At 38.4% G+C, this 23842-nt stretch overlaps 1 protein-coding gene across 8 annotated transcripts in view; it reads right to left on the reverse strand.

Moving 5' to 3' along the window:
* Positions 1-23842, reverse strand: part of Csnk1g3 (casein kinase 1 gamma 3) — a 90288-nt gene that overhangs the window by 61896 nt on the left and 4550 nt on the right. The window lies entirely within an intron of this gene.

A 23842-nucleotide genomic window follows, 5' to 3' on the forward strand; every position in this document is an offset into this window, starting at 1 on the left:
TTAGGTTATTTGTTTAGGCCAGTGAAATCAAAGCACAGTAGACTCTTACATCAACCATTACTTAACGTTTGTACTTTTAATATCAAACATTACAAAAACAAAATTTAACTTTAAAAAAAAAACTGCATATTTGTTTATCCATGTGTGGTACGTGTGTGTAGATGTTTATATGACTATGAAAATGTGGGTGCACATATGTGCATGTGTACATATATAAAGGCCAGAGGTAGAAATCAGGTGTTTTATCAGTTTTGTTGCTAGGATGAAATACCATAATCAAAGTCAGCTTACAGAAGAGTCTCTTTTGGCCACTGGGGTGAGGAAAGCAAGACAACAGGCATCCCAAGCAGGAGGCTGAGAGATCTTTTTTTTAATTGGTTATTTTATTTATTTACATTTCAAATGTTATCCACCCCCCCTTCCTAGTTTCCCCCTCCACAAGCCCCCTATCCCATCCCCTGTACCCCCTGCTTCTATGAGGGTGCTCCCCCATCCACCCACCCACCCGCACCTCACTGCCCTAGCATTCCTCTATGCTGGGTCATCAAATCTCCAGAGAGATTGTATCTTAACCACAAACAAACAGAGAAAGCAAACTGTACATGGGGTAAAACTATAAAGTCTAAGCCTACCCAGTGGTGCACTTCCTCCACCAAGACTACACCTCCAAAAGATTCTGTAACCTCCCCAAATAGTACCACCATCTGGGGACCAAGAGTTCACATGTATGTGTCTATGGGGCACGGTCTTATTTAAATCACCACAGGTCTCTTCCTCAATCTTTTTTTTTTTTTTTTTTTTTTTGAGAGCGAATTGGAGACATTTTCTTTTTTTTCCCCCATTATTTTCTATAGTTTTTGTTTACATTCCAAATGATTTTCCCTCTCCCGGGTTCCCCCTCCCCATAAGTCCCATAAGCCCTCTTCCCTCCACCCGGTCCCCAATCAATCCCCTCCCACTCCTCTGTCCTGGTAATCCCCTACAATGCTGCATCAAGCCTTTCCAGGACCAGGACTTTCTCCTTCCTTCTTCTTGGGAATGATTTGATATATGAGTTGTGTCTTGGGTATTCAGAGTTTCTGGGTTAATATTCACTTATCAGTGACTGCATTCCATGTGTGTTCTTTTGTGATTGGGTTACCTCACTTAGGTAACTCACTTATTTTCCAGTTCCAACCATTTGCCTAAGAACTTTTTTTTTTTTTTGAGATGGTGTCTCTTAATAAACCCAGTGCTCACAGATTAGTTAGGCTGGCAAGCTCCAAAGATCCCTTTGCCCGCGCCCCTTTCGAATGAGCGCTGGGGATCCAGGCATAGGCCCTCCCTCCTGCCCAGGAGGGGCTGTGCCACCTGAGGCATCTCCCTATCCACCACAAACACAAAACCTAAAAATTGGGGATTTGGTTGTTTTAAAATAACAAAGGAGAATAAAGTATTCATAAAACAATACACACTGACTTTTCAAAAGAATGTCCTCCTTTTGTCTTCATTTACTCAAATATTATTATTCTTTATATATAGTAAAGAGTCACAGACCTGGTAATATAAGAACATAGCATTCCTATGTCTCAAGAAAAAAAATGTTTTATGTAACACTCAAACTACATCTTTTAAAACTAGTAATTTCACAAAGCTAAGAAATGTTGAAGATAGGTATTAAAGTTTCTTTTAAAGGCAGGGTCTTATGCATCACAGTCTAGTCTCAAACTTAGAATCTTCCTGTCTCAGGCTCCCAAGTTGTAAGATTACAGCCATATACCACCATGCCACATGAATATACATGTATTGAATATATTGTAATGTACAGATGAAAACTCTAGAAGCATTAAAAAAATTAGAGACTTTCAAAAGAGTAATTACACATTTCCTTTAGAAATCTCAGCTATCAACTATGTGTGCTCTGTGGCTAGTCTGCCCTGTTATTACATGAGCACCTACTTTTGTCTAAGCAATCCATCCTTTTCAGCAACAGTTTCAAGCTAGGTTGTGGTGACACGTGTCAACGCCCTGGCTGGGCTACACACAGAAACAAGGAAGGAAGATTGAAGAAACAACACAAAGCCAAGCGACAGGTCAGTGAGCTTGTTTTCTAGAACAAACTGTCCCTAGAGATGGTATGAAAATGCACAATGTAGAATAAACAACCTCAAACCACAAAAACAAAAATACAACAGCACCTAATTTCAAGGCTTACTAGAGACGTATAGTAATCAAGACAATATGAAACTACTACAGAACAGGTAAATGAAACAGCAGAGTCCAAAACAGGACCACACTGGTGAACAGCTGATTTTCCACTAAGACACCAAGTCAATTCAACAGTGACATGGGTAACAACTGTACACATGTGAGAAAAAGATGAACCCGCTTCAACCCATGAAAGAATGATATGTAATGAACCATAAGTCTAAACACAAATATTAGAATCATAAAGAAAAATAGATTTGTAAGCTTACGGTATATAAAAGAAAAATAAAATAAAAAACTTAAAAAATAGAACTGAACAGAAACACCAAGTATTAAGGGAAATTATTTTACATACTTAATGAATATACATTAATATACTACAATTAAAAACAACTTTTATCTTTTTTGTAAAAAAATTGCAAGATATCTACCACAAAGAATGTAGGCAAATAACCAATAAATGTATGAAATCTTGCTTAATATCATACTTACCATGGGAATACAAACTAAAACCATAAACGTATCATCTCATCTCACAAATAAAGCAAAACTTAAAAGATTAAAAGTCTACCAATAGCAATGCTATAGAAATTACAAACAGGTAGACCTGTCATTAATTGCTGATATACATATAAAATAGCATGACAATGGAACCAAGTATGCCAGTTTCTTATGAAGTAAAATGTGTATTTATTTTGACCTATCAATAAAACAATTTATTTAGAAAGATTTGTCTGTTGGTTGACGTTTTGTCCTTTTGACGGTGTCCTTTGCCTTACAGAAACTTTGTAGTTTTATGAGGTCCCATTTGTCAATTCTTGATCCTAGAGCATAAGCTATTGGTGTTCTATTCAGGAGCTTTTCCCCTGTGCCCATGTCCTCCAGGGTCTTCCCCAGTTTCTTTTCGATTAGTTTCAGTGTGTCAGGTTTTATGTGGAGGTCCTTGATCCATTTGGAGTTGAGCTTGGTACAAGGAGATAAGAATGGATCGATGCACATTCTTCTGCATGCTGACCTCCAATTGAACCAGCACCATTTGTTGAAAAGACTATCTTTTTTCCACTGGATGCTTTCAGCTCTTTTGTCGAAGACCAAGTGACCATAGGTGTGGTGGTTCATTTCTGGGTCTTCAGTCCTATTCCATTGATCCGCTTGCCTGATATTGTACCAATACCATGCAGTTTTTATCACTATTGCTCTGTAGTAGAGTTTACAGTCTGGGATATTGAATCCCCCTGAAGTTCTTTTACTGTTGAGAATAGTTTTAGCTATCCTGGGTTTTTTGTTATTCCAGATGAATTTGAGAATTGCTCTTTCTAGCTCTATGAAGAAACTGGGTTGGGATTTTTATGGGAATAGCACTGAATCTGTAGATTGCCTTTGGCAAGATGGCCATTTTAACTATATTAATCCTGCCAATCCACGAGCATGGAAGGTTTTTCCATTTTCTGAGATCTTCTTCAATTTCCTTCTTCAGAGATCTGAAGTTCTTGTCATATAGGTCTTTCACTTGTTTGGTAAGAGTCACCCCCAAGATACTTTATGCTGTTTGTAGCTATTGTGAAGGGGGTCATTTCCCTAATTTCTTTCTCAGTCTGCTTATCCTTTGAATATATAAAGGCTACTGATTTGCTTGCATTGATTTTGTAGCCAGCCACTTTGCTGAAGTTGTTTATCAGCTGTAGGAGTTCTCTAGTAGAGTTTTTAGGGTCACTTAAGTATATGATCATATCATCTGCAAATAGTGATAGTTTGACTTCTTCCTGCAATAAGGACACATGCTCCACTATGTTCATAGCAGCCCTATTTATAGTAGCCAGAAGCTGGAAAGAACCTAGGTGTCCTTCAAAGGAGGAATGGATATAAAAAATGTGGTATATTTACACAATGGAGTACTATTCAGCCATTAGAAACAATGAATTCATGAAATTCTTAGACAAATGGATGGAGCTGGAGAACATCATACTAAGTGAGGTAACCCAGTCTCAAAAGATCAATCATGGTATGCACTCACTGATAAGTGGATATTAGCCTAAAAACTTTGAATACCCAGGACATAATCCACAAATTAAATGATGTCCAAAAAGAATGGAGGAGTGGCCCCTGGTTCTGGAAAGACTCAGTGCAAGACTATAGGGGAATTCCAGAACAGGGAAGTGGGAAGGGGTGGATGGAAGAATAGGGGGACGGAAGAGGGCTTATGGGACTTGCAGGGAGTGGGGACCCAGAAAAGGGGAAATCATTTGCAATGTAAATAAAAATAAATATATAAATAAATAAATAAATAAATAGAAAGAAAGAAAGATTTGTCACCCATTTTCATTGTAGCCTTATTTATAATAACCAAATCTGGACACAATCAAAGTATTCGCAACAGAAGGATAGACGAGTTGCTATGCTCTGAATCAGGAGCAGGTGGGAAGACATCATAGCTAAGCTCTGGAGACAGAAATGAGAGCAGCACTTTAGTAAGACTGAGGGTGGTTTACTGGAAAACCACACCGAGGAACTTCTGGTGGAAGTGTGTCCCCTGTACCTTTCCTATCAGGAGCTGCAGGCAGCTAGCTATACATTTGCCAATGCATAAAACTACACTTAAAACCTGCACAATGTGCTTATGTACCTTGTACAAAAGTCAAAGTGTGACTTTTAGAATAACAGCTGGGCTGACAGGACAGCTGAGAGGGTAAAGGTACGGTGCACATGTGTGTATATAGACACATATATAATTAAGAATAAACATTAAAAACAATGCTCACTTCACATAATTTAGCATAATATCTCAAAGTATAACATATCATCCATATTTTTAATTAAAGCTTACCTTAAACGCAGCTGTTTTAAATAATTAATAAGGCAATATTTTTTAAACATTTAAAAAATCCTCTGCTTTTTTCTATTTAGAAGAAAGTTATTTTCTTTTGACAAATTTTTATATTTTCAATATACAGCTTTTCACTTACTTGCAAATTGTGACATATCCAAAAGCATATTCTAAATTTAAGGAGCACCAATGAAGTAAAAACGATCCACAGATGTTCATATACTTCTCGCTCCTCAGCCGTTTGCCCTTCCCAGAGGAAAGTACTACTCTCAGTTTCCAGAGTGGGCTTCTTTTTGGTAAGGCCAATGGATGCCTACTTGTGAACAGAAAAGCCTGTAGACTGTTCTGTGTAATAGGTACATAGGAAGTCTTCCAAGAGCACATATTTCCACATCAGAAACATGAAGAGTGTTTCCCTCCATTCCATCTGCTTCCATCCCAGATGAAGCTTAGAACAGGGAAGGCCACAGCCTGATGGAGGATGGGAGAGGACCAAGACAGCCCCAGATCCCTTCCCCAGCAGGGGACCCAGAACAAGGCCCACGCCTGAAACTGGGAAGTCAGCAGACAAGTAGGAAGCAGTGGATTAGCTTAAAATAGAGCCTAGAAAATGAGCAGGCTTTTTTAATAGCTGAAAATGAGTCCATTCTCAAAACTGAACTTTCTGATATATAAAAATGAAGCAATGGAAACTGACTAGCAAATCATTCATAGCAGGTAAGGGAGACAAGTCAAAGAACATATATGACAACGATCACTAAGAAACTAAGACACGTCCTATATTACCTCATTCAGTTCTGAACATTTAAGAAACTATTCATAAACTTGTAATTCAGAATTCTTCCTTTTAAAACTATTGTTTAGAAATTAAAATAGTTTAAAACTAAGATCCTCAGGTATAGGAGCAGGAGAGACAGCTCAGTAAGTAAAAGCACGTGTCCACAGCTTTACATCCCGAGGTCTGGATCCACAGAGCCTATGTAAAAGGCAGACACTGTATTGTCTGGAATCCCAGCACTGACCCTTACAGACACAAGGGAGACACAGACAGGAAGCTTCAGAAGCTCTAGGGCACCAACAAGCCTCATTTACACCAAGGTAAGGAGACCCTGCCTTGACCAAAGTGGAATGACAAGGGGTCAGCACGGGAAGGTAGATCTCTGTCTGACCTACACACAGACACCACGGCCACACACTCAAAATATCATACACATACACACATACATACACGAAATCTCCAGTAGAACCCTGGAGATTTGCATGAGATAGCACATGCTTATAATCCTAGCACTTAGGAGACTAAGATTGCCAAGTAGTTCTAGGCCAGACCTAAATAGTGGTAGAACTTTTTCTATGAGAGCAGCCGTGGAGCAGTATTAGTATTTGATAACAGAGTTTCTTATGTTTAACTTTTTATGATACCTGAACTTTTAACATCATGCTTGGAGCTACATTGGTTATATATATATTATACATTGATACATATATGTACTGGCTAGTTTTGTGTGTCAACTTGACACAGGCTAGAGTTATCACAAAGAAAGGAGCTTCAGTTGGAGAAGTGCCTCCATGAGATCCAGCTGTGGGGCATTTTCTCAATTAGTGATCAAGTGGGGAGGGCCCCTTGTGGGTGGTATCACCTTTGGGCTGGTGCTCTTGGGTTCTATAAGAGAGCAGGCTGAGCAAGCCAGGGGAAGCAAGCGGGTAAGTAACATCCCTCCATGGCCTCTGCATCAGCTCCTGCTTCCTGACCTGCTTGAGTTCCAGTCCTGACTTCCTTTAGTGATGAACTGCAATGTGGAAGTGTAAGCTGAATAAACCCTTTCCTCCCCAACTTGCTTCTTGGTCATGCATGATGTTTGTGCAGGAATAGAAACTCCGACTAAGACAATATATAATACTATACCAGAAGTTTTTATAATACTTCTAGTTGATAAGCTTTATTTGTATACAGAACTATAAGAGCTTTATAAGGAAAACCTAAATACATACCCTAATCCCCTCTTTCACAAATATAAACTGACAATCAAGGATCACTAGACATCTAAGGAAATCTAATATGAAAAGTGCTTTCCCTACCAAAGGGGGCAGGCAAACTCCTGGTTAGTTAAGTTATTTAATCAACAAAAGAGAAGTTTAAAAATCAACAAAATTAAAAACAAGAAGCCTCTAGAAGATACAGTAATACATAGAGAATCAAAGTGATACTAGAGTAAATAGGATTTTAAAAGACAAAAGAGGGAACAATCCTAATATATAAAGCAAAACTACAGTTTTCAAAGGAATAAAAAGCAAAATACAAAAGCAACAATAACAAAGTCCAATTTCTCCAGCATCTAGATAACAATGGCTACTAATAGGAAGAGCGGAGAGAACAAAGAAAAATAAACACTGGATGGGATGGCTCACAACTATAACCTAAGTACTCGGGAAACTGAGACAGAGGAATTACCATGAGTTTAAACCCAGCCTGTTCTCAATCTTCCTAATGCTATGACCCTTTACTACAGTTCCTTATGTTGTGGTGACCCCCAAACATAAAATTATTTTCACTGATACTTCATAACTGTAATTTTGCTACTGTTATGGATTTTAGTGTAAATATTTCTTGGATAGAAGTTTACCAAAGAGGTCAAGACCCATCCTTTGAGAAATACTGTTCTGGGCAATCTAGATTACAGACTGCAACTTGTCTCAAAAAAAAAAAAAAAAAGAGGAGGAAGAGGCAGAGGAGAAGGATGGAGGGAGGAAGCAAGGAATGGAGAAAAGGAAGGAGGGAGGGAGGGAAGAAGGCAGAGAGAGGAATGAGCAGGGAGGGAAGGGGAGGGAAGGGGAGGGAGGGGAAGGAAGGGAAGTTGGAGGGAGGGGAGGGAAGCTGGAGGGAGGGGAGGGAAGGGGAGGGAAGTTGAAGGGAAGGGAGAGAGGGGAGGAGAACGGAGAGAGGGGAGGGGAGAAGAAGGGAGGGGAAATGAGGGGAGGGGAGAGGAGAGGAGGGACCATCAAAAAAATGCTTACTAGGGGAAAGGTAAACCCAGATAATTACATAGGACCAAAGTTAATCTTAAAGAATACAAGCCAAGGTCATTGATTTTCAACCTTCAGAATTAATTTTACAATAAAACAAAATAAAATAACATAAAATAAAACAACATAACATAAAAAATAAAATATAAAATAAAATAAAATTAGAAGTATGGAGCCTAACAGTGTTAAAGTTATGGCAAAATTACTAGAAGTCTGGTTATTAATGAGACACCAATAAAAGAAAGCACAGGGATAAGAATTTCTGTTTCTTGCATAGTCTAAAGTGAAAGGGTAAGGTAAAAGTTTACTAGGAGAAGAAATAGAGATAAAGTTACTACTTAAAGTATTAGAGGAAAGAAATAGAGGAGGATGAAGGAAAGACCACACAGCAGTAGGAAGCCAGAGCAGATTGCTGAAACCTTGTACTCCTAGTAGATAATTCAAAGACAGCACAGAATCTAACAGTGGAAAGAGCTTAAGACTTCTTAATCTGAAATGCGCGACCCCCTCCCTCCAGCATTTTTCTGACAAAAGAATCCAGTTTTCAAAGGCTGACGAGCTCTTTACAGAGTAAAGAACAACTAGTGAGGCCTACATCTGCTGCGAGTGCAGTTTTCATAAGGTCCTTGCCCAGCACACACAAGAGGCGAGGCCCAACCTTAGCTCGTGAAAATAAATAAATAAACCTCAGCAATCTATTCCGAAAACTAAGTAGCATCTGTGATTTAAAATCCAACTATGTTGTTTAAGTGTCTAGAACACCTCAATAGACACTATAAAATGTCTAAAAAATATTTAAGAAAATGAGAATGTTACATACACTTCAGTCCAGCACCCACACAAAATGAATTTATTTCTGCACTTTCTAGTAGTCAAACAAAAAGCACAAATATGAGTAGATGTGATTCAGTGTCTAATTACATTCCAGTTGCTTAAAAAGAAAAAAAAACAGCTAAGAAAAGAACTGTAGTACTGTAGCTCTGTGCATGCAGATGCAATCAAGAGTGAAACCATCTGTTCAGAGAACAGTCAAGTCAAAGGCTACAAGAAAGACAACTAACACGCAGAGCTGACAGAGTAGGCATGGTAACTACTAGGGGTGTGACAGAAATACACCCAGTTCACAATTTTTCATAACACAAAATATTTATAATGCTTGAGGATATTGTAATTTCTATAACAGATATTTTCCCTTTAACTAAAATTTTAATCCTTCTACTAAGTAGAAATAATAAACATAGTTATCTATGTGTTTATAAGAGGCTAGAAGTTAAAAGACAGCGAATAAGCAAAGAGGATGCTTTTAAACTTGTCTCTAAGAAGGAGCAAATATGAATAGTCCACTGCCTTATTCTCATAGACATCTTCAATTCTGATCCAGTGATATCCACTAATAAGGAGCTAGATCTGGAGAACACTGGCATAGTCTGACTAGACATACAGGGACTGGTATACTCGAATTTGACAATCACTGATAAATCTTCAAAAATTTATCATAACTATATAAATTAGCATAGTTTAATTATTTAAGACCTTACACAGAGGGCTGACCTAGTTAAGAACACAACAAAGAAGACAGAGGCAGTCTGAGATACATCTGTGCACTTACGATGGTCTCAGAACATGTCTGTGCACTCATGTTCTGCTTCATATGAATGAATTTTAGATTTCCAACACCAATGAGTTTTAGATTTTAAAAATAATTTATTATGCTAACTCTCAAAAAACTATCGTAGCAAAAGAAAAAGAATTATTTCACACATCTCTAATAAATATTATAATTCATTATAAGTACAAAGTATAACATATAAAGTTAATATCAAATTGTATATTCAAATCTTATTTGTGACAATAGTATTTCTCAACAGGTATGTTACATGAAAAAAATATATTTACTTATTATTTGTTTTATTACAACAGTAGGTTTTGTATGTGTACATATGTGAATGTGTGTGTGTATGCACATGTGCGTTTGTGTTTGTATGACAATAACAATAATAAGAGCCCTTGAATTTGAAAGGGAGTAAAGAGGACATGGGAAGAACTGGAGGGGAAGAGAAGGGTAGAACTAATACAAAGTATTCATGTATGAAATTCTCAAGAAATAGACAATTAAAACTATGTATTTACTACAAAAAGGCTCATTTGAAGTATTAAATGTTTTATTCAACCTCTATAAAAATGTATTAGAATGTGTCTTCAAGCCTCTCTGAAACTGCAGTGAGTGGAGAATCTGTGATGTGATGGCTAGCAGCACAGCACACACCTCTGCTAGCACCAAGGGTCCCAGTGACTGGTTTCTGGCATTCCTCCAACAGCAGTGGTCAAGGAAAGAACAAACACTTATTTTTAAAGCTAAATCATTAACCATAATGTCAAAAATATGGACATCAATTTCTTTAATTACATACTACAAAAAAATTGTCTCAAAAGATTTCAAGCCCATCATCTAAAATTACTTAATATGTCTGAAAGTTGATTTCAATTATGTCCCTGTACGTTCCTATGAATAAACCCAGGAACTATCTACCCTTCCAGACTTATCACCTAAAAGAAGGGAAAACAAACAAAACAAAGGGAGAAGCAGGGAAGGGGGGAAGGAGGGCAGGAGGAAGAAGAGAGAAGGAAGAAATGTAAAAGAAAAGAGATTACTAATTTTTATATTCTCTAAACTGGATCAGACCCTACCAGTCCCTCATGAAACTAATTTAATGGGCCCTGTTAAACAGCAACTATGGAAGATGACCCTGCAATAGAACAAAAAAACGCAGTGCCCATATGAAATAAGGAAAATCATATTGTTCTTTGTTTTGTTGTGTCGACATAGGCCTGACTATCCCGGGACTCACTGTGTAGACCATGCTAGCCTCCAACGCACGTACTAGTCTCTTCGTCCCAAAATCTGGGATTAAAGGCATGTGCCACCATGCCTGGCCAAAAAAAACATTGTGCTTAATGAGACCTTCAGTTCCATAAATGAATGGTGTGTGTGTGTGTGTGTGTGTGTGTGTGTGTGTGTAATACTGTAAATACTGAGTAAAATACCTGTCTATAGGTTATAGTCAAAATATTTCTAGAGTTTAAGCTACTATATAATAACAGGAATACCAAATTATAGTATATTATAATCAGGTACAATTAAAGGAATTTTTAAATGAGAAACTTAATTAAATTCTAAACTTCCTGAGCAGAAGAAATTTTCTAAATTTAATTAAATAAATGTTCTAGTCATCCAGGTCATCTGACTATTCTCAAGTAAATAGATTCCATGATGCATACAACTCAAACATGTCCCCAAAGGATCACATGTTGAAAACTGGATCCCCAGTGTGATATTAAAAAATAATCTGATTTTTAAGAAGGCATAGAAGAAAATCATTAGGTCACTGGAAAGAACCTTTGAAGTGATTTAGTTCTCAAAACAGTTAATTATACAAGAGTTTCCCCTGCCCTCTAGTTTCCTGTCTCACCATGTGACTTCTCCATCTACAACCATACATTCAAAATGTATTTCTACCAGAACCAAACCAATGTCACCAGCATGCCCTTGAATCTCTAGAACTATGACCTAAATCAACTTCTTTTATTGGGGGGGGGGGGGGCGGTAGGGATAAAATATAAATATGTGCATGAAGTGTTGGCATGCGCATATTTATGCATGTGCTATGCACATATGTGCACATGTATGGGAGGCAGAGGTTGTGGCACCTTATCTTTTTGAGATAGGTTCTCTCTCTGAAACTAGTGCTACCGATTGACTAGACCAGCTGGCCAGCAGGATCCAGAAATGCAGCAGCCTCTGCTGTTCCCAGCACTGCAGTTATGGATGCATGCAACAACCACGCCTGGCTCTTTTCCAAGGCTCTGAGGACTATGAACTCATGTTCTTATGGTTGTTACAACGGGTACTTGCCAACTGAGCCATTTCATCAGCACCAACTTTTCTTTATAAAAGAGCAGAACTTCAGGTTTTTCGAATACTAAGAGAAAGCAGAACAATACACTAGGATGTGCATGTGTATAGGTCCACACAGTGCCTTCTATGTGGTTTATTTCAATTTCACTGGTGAATTTGTTTTTTATATTTATTCACATGTATGTTTACACATGTATGTCACATATATGCAGATGTCTGCAGAAGCCTGAAGAGGGAGTTAGAGTTCCTGGAACTGGAGTTAAAGGCAGTTTGTGAACTCCTAACATGGGTGCTGGAAGCAAATGTGGGTTCTCTGGGAAGAGAAGGGGGCTTGCGGGACTTTCGGGGAGTGGGGGGGCTAGAAAAGGGGAAATCATTTGAAATGTAAATAAATTATATCGAATAATAAAAAAAAAATGTGGGTTCTCTAAAAAAGCAGTAAGTGTTCTTAACGTCTTAATTACTGAGCCATCTCTCCATAAATGAATATGCGAATATGAATGTTCCTTATTAACACATCTTTACTGAAGTCCACATTTCTGAACAGTTAAAAGAACTGTAAAATATCCAGTCTCCTAATCATTTATTATATGACATACAGAGAACTGCAGGTCAGACTCACACCTAAGAATTGCCTTTCTAGGCCAGACAGTGAGCTAGATGCTGTCAGAATCACTGGCTCATCAGTTTGGAAATGGAGCAGGAATATTTTAACACTCCATCAGCTAATTCTCCAGTTCTAGCTAGGACTGACCTGACAAACACTCCAACAAAGCTCTTCTACCATAGAACCCTCTGAATTACAACTACTCTGGCAAGGGGTGTCCAGAGGTACAATAGCAGCGACGATGTTAGGGTAACCAGTTGCTTTCCAATTGGTTTTAAGGCCTGCTCCAGAAGAGAAAACTCATGCCCAGTTGAAATCTGGCTATGAACCTATGGCTGCAGAGCTCACAGGCTCCCGTGGTGAATTTATTGCTATTGTCCTGCTAAACAGACACACTATCAAACTGTCCCCTGAATTCATCTTCCTGCCCATATGAATACAGCTTTCAACCTCAGAGACATTTCTTTGTGCAGTAGACAGTGGTGAACACAAAGCTCACAACTGGTCACAATATGGAAAGTAAGTGTCAGTAGAGTACTGAGCCACAAATGGGCAATGTGTCTCACACACCTACTGAGTCCCAAAGGCCATCAGGGCCATCAAGGAAGAAAGACTGGGTAGCACGACTGCAGAAGCAGAGGTTGGGCAGGGTGGAGTGACAGTGTCTTTGGAAGATGAACTGCACTCTGCACTCACAGCAGCTATGGTCGCCTGAGTGACACTGTAAGATCAAGCAGTCAGCCTGCTAGTATAGCCTCTGCTTCCAACTGAGGAGCTACTATGGCTGCTAGGGGAGGGAGAGTCCTTTCCTTCAGGGTGTGGCCTCTGGTATCTGGCACACTCCAGCAGATGGCCCCATGCCCATGAAAATATAAATGGGCAGCACAAAATGGACTTGATAAGTTATGGGGGGCTTGCGGGTGAATACACTACTTGATGACCTACCTTTTAGTCATTAAAAATTATTTTCTTCTGCTCATCAGGAAAGTCAAAAACAACTGATTTTTGATAGTTGTATTTTATCAATTCAGTACAAATACAGAATAAAAAAAAAAAAAACACTGAACTACCTCTCCAAGGAAAAATACACTTAAGGTCCTGTCCAGACTTTTTCTTCCATCACAAATATTTAATCAAGCAATCAATATGCAGGCTTATTTTAAAACATCTCACATTATGCATGCACATCAACTAAACTTACTTAGATGTACTTGATCCACAACACATCAGCTTTCTTGTCCTTAGGAATATCATTCAGCACTTTAGCAGTAGGCTGGGGTCATTTTAAACAAAATCATGAAAGGAAAAGGGAAAGGAAAGGACTCCTATGAAAAGCAAAGCCAGGAGATTGAGTTACCTTATTTAACCCCAACTGGGAGCACACACTGACTAAATCTAACATTTGTTTTGTTTGTTTGTTTGTTTGTTTGTTTGTTTGTTTTTGCATGCTCCTGTTTGTGGCTCTCTGGAACAGCACCAGGAGTATTAATTTTGAGATTACAAATAAATGTTAGCAAGCAGAGAATTTTGCAAATATTTAATCCACAAATAGTAAAAATCTCTAATTGGTGAAAATTTTCTCATTGAAAGTATTGCACCTCATGCTGGGGAGATGGTTCAGTCACACAAGCAGGAAAGATTGAGTTCATATCCCCAGCACACAAATAAAAAGCTAAACAATGCTGTAGGTATCTGTAACCCCAGGATAAGGCAGGAGAATTTTATATTGGAGACTAGCCTTGGCAACACAGTGAAAGAAACGTTGGCTTTAAACACAGAAAAAAAAAATGTATTCCAGGGCTGGAGAGACAGCTCAGGGGGCAAAGTGCTTGCTCTGCTAAATTTAAACCCCATTACTCTCTTTGAACTCTAACCAGGAATTGTGCCTGGACCTGTAATCCCAGCAGTAGGAGGTAGAGACAGGAAGATGCCCCAGGGCTTGCCAAACCCTGAGCCCAAGACTCAAAGAGAGGTTCTATCTCAAACGACAAAACTTGAGAGCAATTAACAAAGACACCAATCTCTGGTGTGAAAACACCACACACATACACACACACACACACTTGCCTACACTTTCATCTATAAATGAATAAGGAATAAGAATTAAGTATCAGCAATATGCAACTCCTGGTGATTATAATAAAACCAAACAAGGATGAGGAATGATTGTTAATATCATAAGAATGTTCAAATCTTTCCAATGGAAGCAAAACATAATCCAATTGAACCTCTGCATTTCACTGTCAATGTTAAGGAAGCAGACAACAATGCTTTACACTTTTTTTTTTTTTTTTTTTTGGATTTGGTTTTTTTCCCGAGACAGGGTTTCTCTGTATAGCCCTAGCTGTCCTGGAACTCACTCTGTAGACCAGGCTGGCCTGGTCTGAACTCAGAAATCTACCTGCCTCTGTCTCCCAGAATGCTGGGATTACAGGCATGCACCACCACCGCCCAGCTACGCTTTCATTTAGTATTGAGGTACTATAACTGTTAATCTGATGTCCTCAAAGGCACAAGTCTTGCTACCCAGCATTTCTTCGTAGTAACACATGAAAAACCATTTAAAAGATAAATGAAAATGTTATTAGAAATTTGGTAATATTAATTTATATAGCAGTTTTTTTCTGAATAAAGGAATAGTATGCTGATCTTAAAGCTGTAAAGATGTTTACAGTTCCAAGACACACCACAAGAAATGAAATAGTATCTCATGGATCAAAGGTCATTTATACCATAATTGTGACTCTCCAAAACACTACAATCCAAAAGGAAAAAGAAGAAGAAAAATAACTTCAGCTGGGGCTAGAAGTCTGGGCCTAAAATCCCTGCCATGTTAGAGGACAAATAAGGTTAGCAGTTCAGGAACACCTGTCTAGCTTAGTGAGCGTTAGCATGCCTCAGAATCCAAGCACATGAGGGCAAGGAACAGGCCTCAGTGGTAGAGCACTTGCTTACATGTGGCTGCACATCTGGTGGATGAATGGGTTGTTTCATCTTTTTATTGGAAAAATTTTGCATTTTTAATTAATTTAAATTTTATGTGTGTGCATGAACATGCACAAACAGCTACACTCACATGGGTGAGTAGATCCTATCACTCTCTGCACTATTCCCTTAAGGCAAGGTTTCTCTGAACTGAACTATCCTGTCCATGCCTGCCACAGCACTGACTAGGGTTACAGGCACAGGAAGTCACACCAGCTTTTTATGTGGGTATTGAGGATCAAACTCAGGTCTTCATGCTTGTGCAGCAAGCACTTTTACTTAGTGGACCATTTTTATTTCTAGAGTAAGCGTTATTAGAATTATTTCAAAGAAAGTAACATTTAAAAGCTTTTATTGTTTAAATAAACTAGTATGAAAACAAGACACGGTCTTTGACATGATATGTTTAAACAGGTAGCAATAAAAGTATACTATGTACTATGGCCAAAGTACAGTGCTTTCTGAACTCATGCCAAGTGCACAGAACTGCACATAAGTCCTAGGTCATGGCTTGATCTAGGATGTGTACCTTCAAGTGCCTGCTATCTTGGTACACTCAAAAGCACAGCTAGGAAAGCAAGTGGCAGCAGTGTTCACTGATCCAAACCCTTCGGGATGAAAAGCAAGAAAAACATATACACAGAACACTATATATACTCCAGTGTCATACAGCAAGTCCCTACTTGATTATTAATTGCAGATTTGTTTCTACTACCTTTATACCAGGCCAAAAAAAAATTCTGATACAGAATGTCATAATTTTAAGTTTCATGGGAAACCTTATTTTATGGGGGAATAAGGAGAGTACAAAGAAAAGGAGAGAAAGAAAAGACTGGCCAACAGAGAGGATAAGGATTAGGAAGGGGGAAGAAGCCAAAGTAGATATAAAGGTATTTACAATGAAGTATTAAAATCTAATTAAGGAAGTACAAGGAAACTAAAACAGAACATTACAACCATACCACTGATTCTGTCATTAAGGGGGGGCTGAGACAGAGTCAAAAGTATAAAAAGAGGGTTACCAGTAGATGCTCTGACACCAAATTATCATGTAAAATATCCTTGATATAATCCTTGATTCAAAAGGGAGCACCTGATTCTCAGCTAAGCCACTGAGACTTCTTGAGTGGCTCCACACTGAGCACCCTAACTACACTACACTCTTGGACTTCAGTCAGGCCCAAGACCCAGGGTTAGCTACTCAGAGAGAGAGAAAAAACAAACAAACAAACAAACAAAAAAACAAAAAAAAACAAGAAAGCAGGGGGAAAGTGAGCATGCAATGAAGGGAGGTACTTTCAGTAATTGTTTAAAAAAAAAAAAACCTACTGCAGATTAAAATATAGTCCTCTGATGTACATAAACTTAGAAGAAGGGAAGCAAAAAATATTACGTAGCATCTACTGAAACTATCCAGGGAATATACAAAAGTTCCTGTAAGTAGGCTCTGCTAAGAAGCAGATGCAAACCCATCCAACTCCACACAGCTTGCACAAAGTTCTTACAGTCCCTTTTTAGTTTTCAGAAAGTCTCAATATTGTGACAGGCGGTATGGAGTCTACGTACACCCTAGTAAGGACTAGGAAGACGCACAGAAGTCTGAGACCCCATTTGCCCAATCTACAACAAAACCTACAAATACATTAAATAAGAGTTTAGGAACTAGGTATAGACCTCAGCTGGTAGACTGCTTGCCAAGCATGCACAAGAGACCCTGTGTTGACACCCCAACACCTGGGGAAAAAAACAAAAACAAAACAGCTAAAGGGCCAGCAAGATGGCTCAGCAAGATGGCTCAGCATACAACAGACCCTGCCATGAAGGAATGGCAAGTGGAACTGAATCTCCAGAACCCACTCAAAAGCTGAAAGGAGAGAACTACAGAATGTCCTTGGACCTTCACACACATGCCTTAGCACATATACCATTAATACATACATGCACATATACATATCATATGTACACATACCACACATAAACACACACGCCAAAGTGCGTGCATGCATGCACATACAACATATACAAACACAGTTAAAAATTACATTTCAGAACAGATTTTGTATTTTTAAAGTCAATTCATGGCAAAAATTAAAAACTGGTATTTTAGAATATTTTTATGGTCAAAGTATTAATAATAAAGTACATTGCTGGGAAATAGTGTTCATTACTCTTCATTGCATGTTGATTTTACTATGGTACTGTGGTATTTTGCTGAACTAAAAATAATCCCTGAAAGTCATTGGTAGCGTTCACAAATAACATATTCTCCAAATCCTATGTATGCAATGTTAAGCTCTCTACCACAAATTCTCAAATATCAGGGCAGTTTTTAGAAATCTAAACCTTACAATTTACAGAATAATGCCAAAATCCAAACTTAACCATCATGCACTGTGTATGGAGGTGGGGGTGGGGGGTTGAATTGAGCTCATTATAAAATGGCTTGCTCCCATTATGTCAGACCAAAAGTGCTGCAGGCAGAGAGGCTACTCCTGAATCGAAAATTAGCAAATGAGGCACAAAAAAGGACAAGTAGTCATCAATTACCAAGAAAAATCCTATTCACACCTATTATCAAAGCATATTAATGTGTATTCACTTCCTAGGCAATATTCTATGAATGCACCATTACTGAGCTAAAAGAGAAGGAAAAGTGTAGGCTACTACATGACTGCTAAAGTCTCCTCTCCCAGAGAACACTCCTGTCATTTTTGCACTTAGTAGCTAAGAGAGAAAATTCAAAGTTTTAAGGTCAGTCTGGATTATACACCAGGACCCTATCTCAAAAACCAAAAAAAAAAAAAAAAACCTCAATGATGATTTTGTAAATATGATCAATATAACATAAAATGAGTAACTTTTAATTAGCAAGCCTTCTTTAAAGGTAACTTTAGAGATGTATTTGTTCTTGTTATTCCCTAGTTGACACTGCAATTTCTTCTTGACAAATTTCCCCTTAACAAACTTTACAAGGTATCTTAAATGCTCTAGCTTTGATGCTATGCTTACAAAATTAAGAATGTGAAATGAAAATGGCCTCACCAAAGAGCCATGTCCAACACTACAAGAAGTCACTTTTTTAAACCTGGTTCTCTAAAGAATAGCTGGTGTGTGTATGTGTTTATTTATTTTGTAGGCCACTATCTATTCTGTAGACCACTCTGGCCACAAACTTGTGGCAATCTACCTGTCTCAGCCTGCTGACTACTGGGACTACAAACTCATGAACCACCATGTCTTCATACCTCAGCCCCAATTAAAATGACATCGGGAAGGCATTGGTTTTAAAGGTAAAAGATGTATGTAAAGAACGGAGGAAATTAAGACTTTCTACCTTGAAGCCAACTGAAATAGCCTAAAGAAACCTAAAACATACCAGTGCCCTGATCCAATCACCACATTCAATATAAATTGGTTAACATCCTAGGAAAGTGTGAACAGGGATTTGAACTAAGTGCCAATGACAGGAAATATCCTCTAGGATCCTTTCTCTCTACTCATGTATTTACAAAGTCTACAAGGCCAATCTTATATATAGACTTTTCTTCTATCTTCTACCACGGGGAGATAATATATAGAATAAATTTTGCTTGAAGTTTTTTAATATGCATATAGAATAAAGTTTACTTTCATGTATTTGATTTCTCTCATCCCAAATAGTCATAAATTATTTTCCATTAACTTTTATAAATACAGTGTGAAGACAATTAGCAGAACATACAATTATATTTGATCAACTAACTTTCAACTGATCAGAAACAAAGAATGATTTTAAATAGATGACATTTTAATATCTTATTAACAATAAGCATTTACAGAATCTTTATAGTTATTTTAGCCACAATATACCTTGACATTCACATGTTAGAAAAGAACTCAGAAAAAAAATCTACAATTTGCTTGGATGAAAATTAGTAGCACAAGATTCCATGTCTTAAAGATTTATAAAGTATTCCAGAAATGTTGCTTTCAGATCCCAAAAAAATCAATATAAAATAATGCTTTATAAAACTTTGCACCAGCTACCCAACAACTAATTACTAACAGTTACACCTGAAAATTAGTGCTAGGTGACCCCTGATTACATTTTCGTTTTAAGGAGTCACAATCAGTCACATGTATGTATGTTTGCCAGGCATCAGACATACATGTGACTAGTGGGACAGGATAAATGTTCTCTCTCTTCTACATTAGATTGTTAATCTAATAAACATAGTTGCCTGCCATATGAAAGTACAGTATTCACTGCTAGAATAAGGACTTCACAGAAATAAAAAATAAATGACACAGACTGGGTGTAAAGGGAAAAAAAGCATTTTCACTTCCCTTTTCACAAAGGAAATTCTGAACATAATTGTAACTCTAAATATATCACATTCTGATACACTGTCTAGTATTCCTGCAGAAACAAAGCTAAAAAAAAAAAATACAATACAATCACTTCAAAATATTGAAAAACCTATTACTTCTATAAAGTACATTTGTACCAAAAGGTTTCACATGGCCAATTAACTTGAAACTTCAGAGGTCTGAGATGGCTCACTGAATAAAGTCCTTGTTGTGTAAGCATGAGGACCTGAGCTCAGATACTCAGCACTCATGTAAATGCTGGGCATGGCAGCAGCACATGCCTGTAATCCCAGCACAGGGTAGGGGCCCGGGGAAACATGTCATAGATAGGCAGACCCCAGAGGCTCCTCATCAGCCAGGCCAACTAAAATAGCAAGCTCCAGGTCCACTGGGAGATAGTACCTCAAAAAATATGGTGAAGAAAGAGAAAGATACCTGAGGTTGAACTCTGGCCTCTACAAGTAAGTACACTCAGGCAAATGCACTCACACACACATACACAAATGAAAACATACATACAATCTCTCTCTCTCTCTCTCTCTCTGTCTCTCTCTCTCACACACACACACACACACACACACACACACACACAATCTACTCAAAATTTTAAGTTAATCTCAATGTATTCAATTTTAAAAATTAAAAAACATATGTACCAAAACATTTAACATTTATTTCAAGGTATTACACCCTGAAAGTAAATTAAATATAAGAAAATCTAAGCTGGCAGAAAACATCCCCCACTAGAAATCTACTCTTTTTACTCAAAAACAAATAAAAAATAGATAGATAGATAGATAAAATAAAATTTAAAAAACATTTTTTCTGATGAGGTAATGCAGAGATATAGTTGAAAATTCAAATATAGAAAAATACTAAAAGTAGAAAAGTAAAGATAATTCTAAATAATGTCACTTACAAATACCTGTCATTAGCAAATTCTCTTGGGAGATAAATAACACAAATTATTCACAGTGTATATTTCTATGTCTTTCCTTTACATATAATGAAGGAAGGAAAAGTCTACTGTAACTTTCTTCAAGATGAAAATATGTGAGTGGCTATATACTCATTCCACTTTGCATTTTCACTGAAGCAGGGCAAGCCTGAGATTATACATTGAGTGTGTGACACACACAGATGTGCACTTCAGTGTTTTGTTACTGCTATTTAAAGGATAATGAAAAATAAGTTACCCAAAAAAAAATAAATAAGTAAATAATAAAAAAAGCCTCCAAAGACTAAGAACCCAGTACCCGTCCAAGAAAAACTCGGCTAACTGATCTACAGCCCAGTCACAGCCCAAATCTGCAATGCAGCCGAGACAACTTTTATGGCCTCCCACCTGTTGGTCAGAGGCGTATGATACTAGTAATTTGGATATGAGAGGTCTACTAATCAAGTACATGACATCAGTATTTACTCAACCTTCCCACGCCTCCCCACCGTGTACCACCCCTGTTCTCAAGTAAGAAACCACCCTTTCCTCCTGTTACTGAGACTACAATTCCAAGCTTGCCTGACAATTTTTACTTCCTCAGAGCGCTTACTGGCCTAGTAGGTATAAGGAACAAAGTAGTCCACTGAGGTCAAAGGTGTAGACGGTATCTTGAACAAGAACCAGAGGGCAACAATTTGGTAAATAATTAAATGAAGTTATTTATGCATTTTTATTTAAAATTAGAATAGCTTCAAAAGTGTCATGTAAAAAGATAATCTTACTACTTAGATAACCTATTTAGTGACTCAAAGTTAGTCAATTTAAAAGCTAGCAATATTTTTAGCGTTGAAAAATCTTCAGACATGAGCATATTCAAGACAGCATCATGAAAGGAAGCTTTCTAACCTTTCATCCATTGTATCTCTACAGCACTGTGGGCTTCAAAATGCATTTACACGTGCACTTCTGATTTCATCCGCAAACAAGTATATACAATGGTCACTACTGATTACATCTCTTGTTTTCACCTCACCCATTCCTCCTTCTCATGCTATTTACAAAATATATCACCCTCAGGACCATGGATGGACCCTGACTAGACACCAAAGCTAGCTCTAGTTCCATTCTCCTAATTGGACAAAACAGGAGCACAACCTAAGTCTGATTAAGAAAATATGAAGGAAAAATATAAGCTGTTAGGTCAATGCTAAGATTTGGTTTGGGAGGGAGGGACAAATTAAGGGAAGGCAGACAAGCAAGCGCCACTCCTTGCTCGCCAACTATGTGATCTGACAGCAGCCTAAGGATGAACTGAGAGTCAGACAACACAGCCAGCAAAGACACAGAAGAGCAAAGAACTGCTCTAGACTCAGCCCTGCGCACTCCCTGCACTCAGCTGCTGCACTTGAGTGCACTGCACCCCAACCTTCTCAAGTGTGGGTCCCACAGACAAAGCACATCCCTGCATCTTAACCAACCTTGTTATGCCTGCAACTGCAAGTTCTCCTTTCCAGCTTGAGCTAAGTTAGGCAGGTCAGCACAGCAATCTTAGGCTATCAGACCAGCATACTTTGCACCATGTTCAAGTGTTCCTGATACACATCAAGGGAGTGGTATTTTTACTTTCTAAGAACAGCCTCACCTACCAATTCACCCCAGCAGTCCCTACTTAACTTGAGGAGCTACTGAAATAATAAGGTGCTACTCCAATGCTGATGCTGTGTAAAAGCTGAAACAGCACAGAAACTCTGGTCAGGGGCTGTACTGCAAACTGTGAGATTAACAATCACTTAACTAGATATTTAAACAATTTACTCTGAGAAATGGCCTTCTGGTAGGGTCAGGAATACCAGAATTTCCTTATTGTTTCAAAAGAAGATGCAGTCTGGTAGAGTGGCCCAAGCCTATATAATCCTAGCACTTGGAAAGACGACAGGAAGCCTTAATGTTCAAGAGCAGCCTGAGCTACATGGTAAATCCCAGGCTGACCTTCACTACGGAGTGAAATCAACCCAAAACACTGAATCAATCAGTCATTAAGAGATACTATTAGCTGCACGGTAGTGGCGCATGCACGCCTGTAATCCCAGCACTCTGGGAGGCAGAGGCAGGCGGATATCTGAGTTCGAGGCCAGCCTGGTCTACAGGGTGAGTTCCAGGACAGCCAGGGCTATACAGAGAAACCCTGTCTCGAAAAAAACCAAATCCAAAAAAAAAAAAGAGAGAGAGATACTATTATGTAAGTCTCAAAGGGGGTGGGGGGGCTGGGAGATTAGCTTTAGTAAATCCCTTACTTTAGTTATCAACAGTTGTAAGTTAGCTTTAAAGAGAATTTTTTTTTTAATCTACAGAACAACAAGATGCCACAGACCCTAAATAATTTAGTGCAGCTAAAATACAAGGTCCACTTACAGAGCAATCTTGCACTGCAGAGCTAAGCTCCGTTCTTCATACAGGAGCTCACTGGCAAGAGTTCCACTTTATTTTTCTTGCAAAAGCCACACCCATGGCACACCACCTGTCATTGCCAGCTTCTGCTTCTTCCATGTGAAAAGGCACCCACAACACTTAAGCAGCCTAACTCTGGGGGTTTTATGGTATTGTCCGGGATTAAAGTCATTGCATCGTCCCCCATATTTCAACTATAATTGGTTTTGCTACACTCTTCTTTCCAAAGCAGCAAAATGGCTCTCATACGAACGTGTTTCTGACCTCAGAATTTGCTGAACAAGGTTTTACTGCAATATGTGATTACAAAATCAAGTGTAACTGTCACTGATGGTTTGTGGAACATAAACACAAATGACTCTTGGTAGGGACAAGTGAAGAGAGGAAAGCAGAGAGTAGCTTTCTACCACCCCGTGCAGCACCAGCACGGCCTCTGTAAACTGCAGGGAGAAGAAAGAGTCCCATTTCAGCTCGTGAGTGGGTTTTAGCCGAGGTCACTTAAGAGGCATTCTGCTATAATGAGTCTTCCCAAGAGTCTCTGGTTATTCTACACGCCAATCA

The sequence above is a fragment of the Apodemus sylvaticus genome, chromosome 13 (genome assembly GCF_947179515.1).
Source record: "Apodemus sylvaticus chromosome 13, mApoSyl1.1, whole genome shotgun sequence".
Lineage (NCBI taxonomy): Eukaryota > Metazoa > Chordata > Mammalia > Rodentia > Muridae > Apodemus > Apodemus sylvaticus.